A 12,426-nucleotide genomic window follows, 5' to 3' on the forward strand; every position below is an offset into this window, starting at 1 on the left:
TCAACTATAATAAATGAATATTCATTTTGCCACATATCAATCTCTTATGAGTTTTGACACTTATCATTTTATGATATTTTTGAATTAAATAATATTCACATGTCAATTTCTTTGTTTTTTCAATTTTTAAAATTAAAAAGTCACATAATACTTATATATTTATATATGTAAGTATTAAAGAGCTAATGTCATAAAACCCTCAAATTATTAAGAAATGTTCGGTTGTATCCTAAGTCCATTTTTATGTCCACAAAAACTGCACATTTAGGCAAAAAGTATCATAATTGCCATCTTTTCCTATTTACCTTTCTATGACATTAGAGGATATTTGGTTATAGGATCAAAGTGTGTTTGGTTTGCTAATTCTTTTCCTTCCATCGTCGGTAAACCAAGGAAGAAAGGGAGGGTTGCCATCTCCGTTACAGTCATATTTAGCAGCCCCTCCACCTTCTTCTTTCTTCATTAATTGCCAACCAAACAGCCCTCAATTTGTTGCTTCCCCTTTTCTTCGTTCCGACAACGGCCAACCATGAAGAACGAGCCATGAAAGGATCGCCAGAAACGCCTACTTACACCTTGCTCTGCCACTATCTCCAGCCTGTTATTGCAACCACCGGCTGCCGACTTCAACCCTTCCTCCCTTTGGTTTGTCAAGCACCAACAAAACCTCCCTTGTTTTCGTTTCCGTTCTCCTTCTTTTTTTAGTCAAATCAAGCATCAATGGTGATCTCCATTGGACGACTGCTGTCGTTACGTCCTTTTCGGTTCGATTGCTACCAGAGACAAGGATGAGGAGACCATGGGGAGCCCACCGGAGATCGACTCCTTTCCCCTCCTCACGATTTGATTGACCACCATTCGTTCGTCTTCTCCGATCCACCCGATCACTGCTTCCTTTTCCCCTCGATTGGGGGTCGCTGACGATGAGAGAAGGACCACGAAGGGTCGCCGGAAGTAGCAGACAATGCCCAGCTTCGTTTTGACATCCCCTAATGCCAAACATGCCCTAACATGTGTCGATCTGTAACCAAACGTCCCCTAATTCCATATAAGGGTAAAATTGGAAAAGAGGGAAATTATGACAATTTTTGCCCAAATATGCGATTTTTTGGACATAAAAATGGACTTAGGATATAACCGAATATTTTTTGAAAATTTGAGGGTTTTTATGACATTAGCCCAAGTATTAAATGTAATAAATATGATACTAATTGTAATTAATACGTTTTTTCATTCCTTATTTCAAAATTTTATTTAAAAAAAAAATTAATGTTTATATTTATATATTTAACTTTTTTAATTAACTTGTGTAATACACAGGGTTTACACCTACTAATATTAATATAAAAAATAAATAAACAAAACCAATTAAAAAATCCACCACCAGTCACCACCACCCGCCACCATTACTCCCCACCCACCACCCACCACTCGCCACCACCAACAATCACCAACCACCACCACCACCTCCCACCCACCCACCACTCATCATCAACACCCCGCTCAACAACCCATCACCACCACCACTACTCACCGCTCACCAAAACCACCACCACCGTCACCCACCAAAACCACCACCCGCTACCATCCAACACCACCGCCCACAAAAATCACCACCTAACACAATCACCACCACCCGCCTCCACCACTACCGACCACTATCCACCACCACCAACACACATCACCACCACCTGTCGTCGCCACCCCCACCCACCACCCACCAAAACCACAACCCATTACTACCACCATCACTGTCACCCACATCCACCACCCACCACCACTACCCATCATCACCACATGCTTCCTCTACCCATCACAACCACCATCCACCAAAACCACCACCAACCACCATCACCTCGCACCACCCACCACCACTACCCATCATCACCACCTGACGAGTCACAAACATAAACTCAACCCCAACCCATATAATATATGGGTTGACGGGTTGCGGGTCACGTGTTGGTGGGTTGGATACCTCAACCCAACCCAACCCATATAACCCATTTAAGTATATGGGTTCACAGGTTCACAAGTTAATGGGTCAAACCCAACCCATATAACTCGTTTAATAAATAAACAACACATTTTAAAATTTGAGGTTTTTTCAACATAAATTCATAAAGTCAATAACATCCAAATAAAAATGAAAAATGAAAACATTCATAGAAAGTGAATGTGTTCTTCGTTCGTGACTCGTGAAATAACGACATGTATTTTTTCTTTTTCTGATTAACGAACCACAGATGCAGATTAGTCACATACGAATACGGAAGGAATACAATGATATGAAATATTACGAATACGGATGGAAATCAAATTTAATTATATATATATATATATATATATATATATATATATATATATATATATATATATATATGCGGGTTGGCGGGTTGACCCGCAAACCCAAACAGATAACCCAACCCAACCCATGAAATAAATGGGTTGGTGGGTTGGCAGGTTACGGATTGGGTCGAGAGTTGCCACCCCTAACCACCATCACTATCAAACATCACTACATGTCATTAACACCCACCCCTAAACAACATCACCACTCATAACACATAACCACCATAACCATTACCCACTAACCACCACAACCACTACCATAACCACAACTACCACCACCACCCACCATCTATCACCACCCACCAACCGCCCCCATCACCCTTAACTACCACCACTACCTACCATCATTCACCAACCATCACCCCTACCACCCAACTACCTATCACCCATGACCCCCATGACCACCACCAACCACCCTTATCCCCACCATCCACTCCCATCTCCACCACCATCGCTACACACTACTACAATCACCATCGTATGTGATTAAATTTATATAATCACATAAATCTAATGTGATTATATGTATTTAATCACATAAATTACATGTGATTACATACGTATAATCACATATGATTTATATAGACAAGATGCGTTTTCATGTTTACATGTCCTTGATTCAATAGTTACTCTCGTGTATATAATCACATATGATTATATGTATCTAACCACAAATGATTTATATATACAAGATTCTTTTTTCTGTATAAACTATTAGATACATATAATCACATGTGATTAGATGTACTTAATCACATACGATTAAAGTTGACAAAGAATAATTATTGAATCGATAAAGAGATACTGAATCTTTTCCACATAAATCATATGTGATTGGATACATATAATCACATGTGATTATATGTATTTAATCACATATGATTTATGTGGACAATATTTTTTTTTGAGTCACTGATTCAATAGTTGTTCTTGTGTATATAATCAAATGTGATTATATACATCTAATCACATATGGTTTACATGGACTATATTTGTTTTTTTCAAATAAAATCATATGTGATTAAATACATTTAATCACATGTGATTAAATGTAGTTAAGCACACATGATTAAAGTGGACGAAGAGAAATTATTAAAGCGAGAACGGAAAAAAGAATATTGACCACATAAATCATATGTACTTGGATATATATAATCACATGTGTTTATATGTATTTAATCAAATATGATTTGTATGGAATATATTTATTTTCGTGTTTTAAATTCAATAATTGGTCTCATGTATTTAATCGCATATGATTATGTAACACACGTATCCACAGGTATGAGTTTTCAAGGTTAAAATGGTATTTTATAACATTTATATGTCCTAACGAAGGGCACGTGATAGCTACCTACACTGAGCGTAGGAAGAAGAATGCATATGAGGACTTAATGACCTATGCAAGGCCTATGATAACCTACTCAGGGCGTAGGAACGAAGAGTCTAAAACCCTAATTCTTGGGGTTGTGAGCCTATTTAAAGGCTCTAACTCCTTGAGGTCCTCTTCATGCCAAGTCTCCACCCTCCTATCAACTCCATTCAAAACCCTAACTGATTTGTGAGAAATTTGAGGTCTTAGAGTGTTCTTGTGTACACATCCTTGAAGGAGAAGACCATTAAAAAGTATCTAGGAGCCCCAAGTCTCGTAGATCCATATCCTTAACCTTGTTTTCCATCCACAAAAGGTATAAAGTTACCATCTTGACATTCATTCATGCTAGATCTAGTTAGTTATGGATTTTTATGTTTTTTGTCCCATAACGTTGGTTCTAGTGAGTATAGTCTACTCCATACCATTTGAAGACCATTTCATATTGTTCTTAAAGTTGTTGAAGCATAAAAATGAGAGCATAATCACTCCTATCTACCCTTTGCATGAGATCTTGAGCATTAGTGCACTTCATAGACTTAGGGCACATTATTTCTCATTAATGGCATATAAATGGATGAAGTCAAAGAATTTCTCCATTAAGACGTTCCTTTGGTTCATATCTGGAAGTTTGAGGAGCTAACTTTCTGTATTTTGAGCTTAATGGAACTTTTGGAAATCAGGCTGCTACATAGGGTGCAATTCCTCCTACACTGGGTGTAGCTTGGTTTTGGCCTATAACCATCAAATGCTCTACGCCATGTGTAAAGTAGCTTGTACGTGGGGTAAAGGAGGGTTGACTGTTGAGTTTGACCGTTGTTTACTTTTGGTCAAGTTAGAGTTCTAGAGTATAGACTAAAAGGGGTATTTCTTTATTATTGTTAGGTGACTTGTACCTGTCTAGCGTGTGTGTGAGCTGTTGTGTCTAGCTGTGATCCGCAAGGTGAGTATTTTCAATATATTACATGTGTAGTAGGGTATGCATGCTAACCAACTGGCTCTTACTTGTTGATTGATATTATTTGTGAAGTTGTGATTATTGATATCTCCCGAATAGTTGTGAGTCCATAGGACTACTGTTAGTCCCCAGGGTTGCTAATAACCCCTGAAATGTGTTGAGTCCACAAGGTTGTTGAGAACTTATAGTTGTTATTTATGTTGAGTTGTATATAATATTTTGAGAAACTCACTAAGCTTTGTGCTTACAATTGTGGATTAGATATGTTTCAGGTACTTTAGATGATCGTGGAAAGGAGAAGGCTTGAATGTACACTCTGACTTGCAAATTTTATGATTTTTTGCATTTTGATACTCTGATATGGATGATTGTATTTTTTTCACCTGGGATATTTATGACTTGGTTTTTATAATATATGATGTTTTCTTTATAATAAAAATGAAAAATTTTGTGGTAAGATTTGGGATGTTACAAATTGGTATCAGAGCCCTGGTTTGAGGGATTTGGATGAACATTCATGGGATTCTAGACTCAAACTAAGGATCTTTTGAGTTTTGTAAAAACCTTTTTACAAAAAGAATGAAATTTTAGAAAGGGACGGAGGAAGCGAAGTGTACAATTAGTCGGAGCTTGAAGAAATGATCTCCCAAAATATGCATACTTGTATTGTATGAGGTATTATAATTGATGTTATTTGAGCTGATAGAAATGCATGCTAGTTGATATTTTAAGGGTCCCTTAGGAATTGCAGGATAGGGTTTCCTGATTTTGTGATGCCTTGTAGCCTAATAGAGTATTCGTGAATGCCTTGCTAGGGTTGAAACTAAGATTTGCTAGTTTCTTGTGTATACACTATGGTTGTGCATAACTAGGGTTTTATAGACTTAAAATATTTGATTTAACCTACTTCCTGTTCCTTTTCTGGTTGTGGATATGGATTGGAGTCTTTTATTTAAATGTCTATCGAGTTCGGTTTGTGTGTAATTGGTATTTGTGGAGCAATTAGCAAGATTAGCATAGACTTCTTGCAGAGCGGAGCTGTGGCTGAGTAGGAACCTAGATGTGTACCAAGGTGTTTAGAGGTGGCTTCTTGAGCACTTAGGTGTAAATGTGTTAATTCCTTAGGAACAAAATGTTTTGTAACCTGGAACCTGGAGAGGAAATCTAAGTTAACTATGGATCAATATGGAAGGTAGTATATGCCCGTATTATTAGAAGCACATGATCCGTATGCGATTTAGAAAGAATCTCGAGGGGGTACCTAGGAGTTAATTGGGAGATATGTTGTATCTATGTGTGCTTTTAGTATGGTTTTGATCTTTTTCCTTATGTATTTCAGTATGGTGTTTACCCAAGGTTCAGGCTCTAGCAATATGGAGAGGTAGTGTATCAGTGATGATGAGATCCATAGGATTATGGCCGCTAAGGTGGTCACGGTGGTTAGGGAGGATATCCCAGAGGTGCTTGGGTCTATCAAGACCATGATGATCGAGATGTTTGACGAGCGTTACGTTGCTGTCACCGAGGTTGCTGCTGCCGCAGTTGTCGCTGTCCTAAGATAACACGGGGGTGATTTGATGCATTATTGGGAGTTCAACAACATGAATCCCCCAAAGTTTGATGGGGTCCAGGACCCGATTGCAGCTATGAGGTGGATCACTGATGTTGAGGGGTGCTTTTATACTTACTCTTATCCAGATGATCTGAGGGTTCGCTTTGCACTGAACCTACTTCACTTGGGAGCGAAGGACTGGTGGAAGTTTGTGATTGCTAACTTTTCATCTGTGGAGAAGGCCGCAGTGACATGGGATTAGTTTCTTGAGATGTTCCGCGAGGAGTATGTTCCCTTGGTGGAGAGGGGGCGATTGGATCATGAGTAACTGTCTCTCTGACAGAGCTATGTTCCATGAGAGTAACAGTCGCTCTACGATCACCAGGATGTTCCCCGTGAGAGCTATGTTCTGCCCTAAGTACATATCCAACGAGCATGCATGGATGAACCAATACATGAGTATGCTCAAGAAGGATATTAAAGAGTTTGTGACGAAATCCCAGTACTGAACATTAGCTGAGGTGCAATCCAATGCCAGTAGGAGGGAGATTGAGTTGGAGTTGCAAGTGAGGGAGACTGAGGTGGATATGCAAAGGAGAGATAGGAGGCCAGTCTACTTGCAGTCGAAGGCTAAGAGGGTAAAGTCTACAGATTCTAGGTCAGGAGGTCAGAGGAGCCGCACTTACAACAAGTGCGGTAAGCATCATTAGGGTCCCTGTCGGTCAGGGACGGTATGCTACTTGTGTGGAAAGGAGAGGCACTTCGTGAAGGAGTGTACGAAGGGTTTGGAAGTCTATTTCAGCTGGTACAAGGTGGTCCATATGAAGCCTAAATGTTCACTTCTTGCATCGAAGTTGGTTCAAACTCCTGTTCATGTGACCCTGCACATCACTAATGGGCGTTCGGGGAAGGTTGACGCCCCGAAGGCCCGAGGTCGAGCTTTTTAGTTGATTATAGAGGAGGCCAGATCAACACCTGATGTCGATGTTGGTATGTGTCTATTTTATATTTTTGTTAAATTATTTTTCGTATATGCTTATGTTGTGATTCTGTTAGGTAGTTTCCTAGTGAATTTTATACATGCCTTGGTGGTATTTGACTCGAGTACATGCCTGGATTAACCTTTGAAGGTCGCTAGCTGTGACATCCCCATTCTCACGGCTAGAAAATACCAATTTGTTTATGCTTATTTATAAATCAGAGTATCCTTTTTGAAAAATAATATTGTGGAATTTGTTCCCAAAAACATGATAAAGATGTTATCAAATCCTTTCCGAAGAAATGTATTTTTATTTAAAACATTGGGATGTCATCATCAATATAGAAACATAAGCATAATGAATTATTACAAGCCTTGCAGTAAATAAACTAGTGGCCTAATACTCATTGAATCCCTCAGCAGGATGTATATTTCACATAGCCACCTATGATACAATAAACTAGGTTAGGTTGGGAAACATGGTGAGTACATAGGGATTTCAATCCTACAATGTTATATCATATATATATATATATATATATATATATATATATATATATATATATATATATATATATATATATATATATTAGAAATCGCAATATATAAAATTTCGCCTCATATAAGCAATTTTACCCCCACCCCGTCGATCCTCACAATGACACGATCCATACTCTCAGGTCTAAAATTAACAACTTTACCTAATCCATACTCCCGGATCAGGTATATATGTCTAATCCATGCTCTCCGATCAATGAAAAATGACTATGTTCACTCCATACTCTTGGACTAGGGACGAATGACTATGTCTAATCCATGCTCTCAGATCAATGATAAATTTTTAAAGTTCTACCCTCCGTGTATATCTCACCCGTACTCATAAGAAGATACCACATGATACTCATCTTAATTGATTTAGGTTTATTCTATATCCTAAATCATCATATATTATCATACAATATTAAATATTTCACACATAAACATATATTTAATACTTTAATTAATAATTGTATTAAAATCATGTTCATAAAAGTGACTATGCACTCACTTATTAAAGTGACGACTTGAAATTTGGGTAGTGCTTCGCTTCTAGCAACCGTCTTTTCCTTTGACGTAACCTAATGTCATTATCACTAAGTTTTAGTCTAATATTTATTGTGACTAATTATTATTCTAGATTCATCATTACCTCAAATTCCACTTCAAGATCTATCAAGTAAGGAACAACCAGGTAGGATCATATAAGAGGTAGGGTCCATTTGGTATACAAAGTATACTGTTTGGAAATCACACTTTAAATAACTCACTAAATCACAGCCTAGACATCATCCCCATAAGTAGATCAATCAGTATAACAACTTGGAATCACTAATAAATCTTTTTTATAAGTTCATAATAACGATAATGAATTAAACATAAGTTATACTTAAAGTATGGTAATCATAACTCACTTTCAAAGGGGTTTTGCGAGGAACCCGACTCTGGGCGAGCAGAACTTTTGAGCCGAATTCTCTTCCTCCCAGGGGCTTCAGTTGCTCTGGGACTTACTACTAACACCTAGGAGGTGCTAGGGAAAGGCTTAGAGGGTTTGGGGGTGTTTGAGAGAGAAATGGATGAAAAGATGTGAGAAAAAGAGTGAAAAACACCTATTATTTATAGGTTGACAGCACCTTCATACACGGGGCGTATGCAAGGGCATGTTGGGCATACTCATGCCATGTGTCACCATCTCATGCAAAGTCGTGGGGAGGAAGTAGTGGCCCAAATCTTGCCATGTGGCACTTCGAGGTTTAATCCAAAAATTAACTATCTTCTAAAATCCGTAACTTTCACATACGAGCTCTGTTTTTGACGTTCTCTATATCCACACGTAGGTATCGACGGGATCTACAACTTTCGTTTATACTCCATTAGATAATTTTGAATTTATTTTTAAAGTTATATTTTAGCAGGCTTAGACAGTTAAAGTTCGTTAAAAATTCATAACTTTGTCGTCCGTCGTTCATTTTCAGCTGTCTTTATATCGTTGAGCTCCTATTAACGAGATCTTCAATTCTCGTTTAGATTGTGTCGGATGATATTTGATTGATCTAAAATTCGATTTCCGAGCTGTGTATTAGTACACTAAATCTTAGAAAAATCATAACTTCCTCTAACGAGGTCAGATTTGGATGTTCTCTATATGCACGCTCTTGGTTTAACGTCTACTACGACTTTCGTTTAGGTTGTTGAGGCAAAAAAAGTATTTCATCAAAAATTCACTTTTTACAATACGCAGAGCCGTACTAGTTTAATCGCAAAACTTCAACGGGTCGTAGTTTCTTCGTTGTAAGTCAGATTTCAACATTATTTATATGTGCGGAATCCTTGTGACGTATACTATAACTATGGTTAAGATTATTTACTCTAAATAATCTTCTTTCAAAAAGTCATTTTTAACGCTTATTGTCTCTAAATTGTCTAGCCCGAATCTACGGGGCGTTACACTAGCTAATGATTGCATGGTTTCATCTTCTGAGATATACTGAGATTGTGTATTGGAGTTCGTCGGTGTTGGATTTTCGATCGATCTCATCCCTATTGCGATGGGAGATGTTTGCGTGATTGCGGGTATGGATTGGTTGAGTTGGTTCGGGGCATTGATTGACTGCGAAAAACGGTTAGTGACGGTTTGTGACCCTAGTGGGGGGGGGGTGTTGACTATCTATGGTGAGGGTACTAGAGTTGGACCCACCTTCTGCTCTGCCGCTATGGCAAGGCAGTGTCTTCAACATGGATGTATGGGGTATCTTGCTTATGTGGTTGATACGTAGGTTGAGTGGAAGAAGTCAGTTTCCGATGTCCCTATTATGAGAGAGTTTCCTGATGTTTTCACGGAATAATTTCCTGACGTGCCTCCCGAGAGGCAAGTTGTGTTAAGGATCAATATGATCCCTGGTGCTGCCCTGATTATGAAGGTGCCATATCGACTTGCACCACCTGAGATGTAGGAGTTATCTTACCAGCTACAGGAGTTATTGGGGAAGGAGTTTAATAGGCCTAGTAGCTCACTGTATGGAGTACCAATCCTTTTTGTCAAGAAGAATGATGATTCAAATCGTATGTGCACTGATTATTGGGAGTTGAACAAGTTAACAGTGAAGAACCGGTATCCTTTGTCGCGGATTGACGACCTTTTTAATCAGTTGCATGGCCTTCTTTGTTTTCCAAGATCGATTTGAGATCCGTTTATCATCATATGAGGGTTCGGGAGGAGGACATCCTAAAGATGGATTTCTGAACTTGCTATGGGCACTATGATTCTGTGGTGATGCCCTTCGGGCTCACTAACGCACCGAAAACGTTCATGTACCTCATGAACCGGATGTACAAGTCTATGTTGGATCGATCAGTGATCATTTTTATTGATGATGTTTTGGTCTATTCTAAGACCAAAGAGAAGCATGAGGAACACCTTGATGAGATTCTTAGGGTTTTGCGGGCAGAGAGACTATATGACAAGTTCTCCAAGTGTGAGTTCTGGTTGCGGGAGGTTCAATTGCTAGGACATCTCATTAACCAAGATGATATTTTGGTCGACCCGACCAAAATTGAGGCAATTATGTAGTGGTAGGTTTCAAAGTCTCCATCTGAGATTCAAAGTTTCCTCGGGCTGGAAGGGTATTATCGGAGATTCATCATGGATTTCTCCAAGTTTGCAGTTCCTTTCACTACATGTCACTTTCAGATGAGGGCCTGAGCAACATGTAGCATTTGAGACTCTTCGGTAGAGGCTATGTGAGGCATAGATACTTACTCTTCCCAAGGGAGTTGAGGATTTTGTTGTATATTATGATGCATCGATTATGGGCTTGGGTGCGGTACTGAAGCAGATGGGGCATGTGTTTACTTATGCTTCGAGGCAGTTGAAGCCTCATGAGGTGAATTATCTTAATCACAATCTGGAGTTGGGGGGCGATTGTTTTCGCTCTTAAGATCTGGCGCCATTACCTGTATGGCGTTCGGTGTACCATTTACACAGATCACAAGTGTTTGAGATATATAATAGATCAACCCAACTTGAATATGAGGCAACAGATACGACTTGACATAGTGAAGGACTATGACTATAAAGTCTTTACCACCCGGGTAAATCCAATGTGGTGGCCAATGTGTTGATTCCCAGGGTGGCTACTACTTTGATTTAGGGTTTATGGTTAAGGACGACAATTATGACCCCGATTTTGGAGATGATAAGGGTAGCACGGTTAGAGTCCATGAAGGTGGAGAATCAAAAGAGCAAGCGGGTGGTGGGTTAGGTATTAACTCATGATTATGATAGTCAGGGGTTGTTGATGCTGCATGGCAGGGTTTGGGTGCCTTATTCGGGTGGGACCCAACAGATTTTGATGGACAAGGCACACAAGTCGAGACTTTCTATTCACCCGGGGAACGACAAAGATGTATCACGATCTAAGACATAGTTACTAGTTTCCATGTATGAAAAGGGATAACTTGGTTCGTGGAGCAATGCTTGACCTGTCGGAAGGTCAAGGCCGAACATTAGCACCCTCACAACAAATTGTAGCCCCTGGAGTTCCCATTATGGAAATGGGAGCAGATAACCATGGATTTCATCACAAAGTTACTAAAGACTGAAAAAGTATTTGATTCTATCTGGGTGATTGTCGATCAGTTAACCAATCATGCTCACTTTTTGATAATCTAAGAGGGCTCTTCGGATGAAAAGTTAGCTGACGTTTATGTTCGAGAGGTCTTTTCTCTCCATGGGGTGCCCACTTTGATTGTTTGAAACTGAGATGTTCGCTTCACTTCTATGTTTTGGAAGAAGTTCCATGAGGAGTTGGGTACCCAATTGCAATTTAGCACCACCTACCATCTATAGACAGACATGCATAACAAGTGGACCATTCAGACACTCGAGGATATGTTGGGGGCTTGCATCTTGGACTTCGGTGGGAGTTGGGACTCCTATCTCCCTTGGCTAAGTTCTCATACAACAAAATCTATCATGCCAACATCGGTATGCCTCCCTTCGAGCTCCTCTATGGGTGGAAGTGTCAAACCCCGATTTGTTTGGGCGAGGTGGTCAGAGAATCATGGGGAGCACGAAGATAGTGCTCAATACGATGAATCTCATACAACAGGTTAGGCAGATACTTTAGAAAACCCAAAGTCACCAGAAGAGCTACACCGATCGATGTCGATCTAAA

The sequence above is a fragment of the Lactuca serriola genome, chromosome 4 (genome assembly GCF_051521515.1).
Source record: "Lactuca serriola cultivar US96UC23 chromosome 4, Lser_US96UC23_V15, whole genome shotgun sequence".
Lineage (NCBI taxonomy): Eukaryota > Viridiplantae > Streptophyta > Magnoliopsida > Asterales > Asteraceae > Lactuca > Lactuca serriola.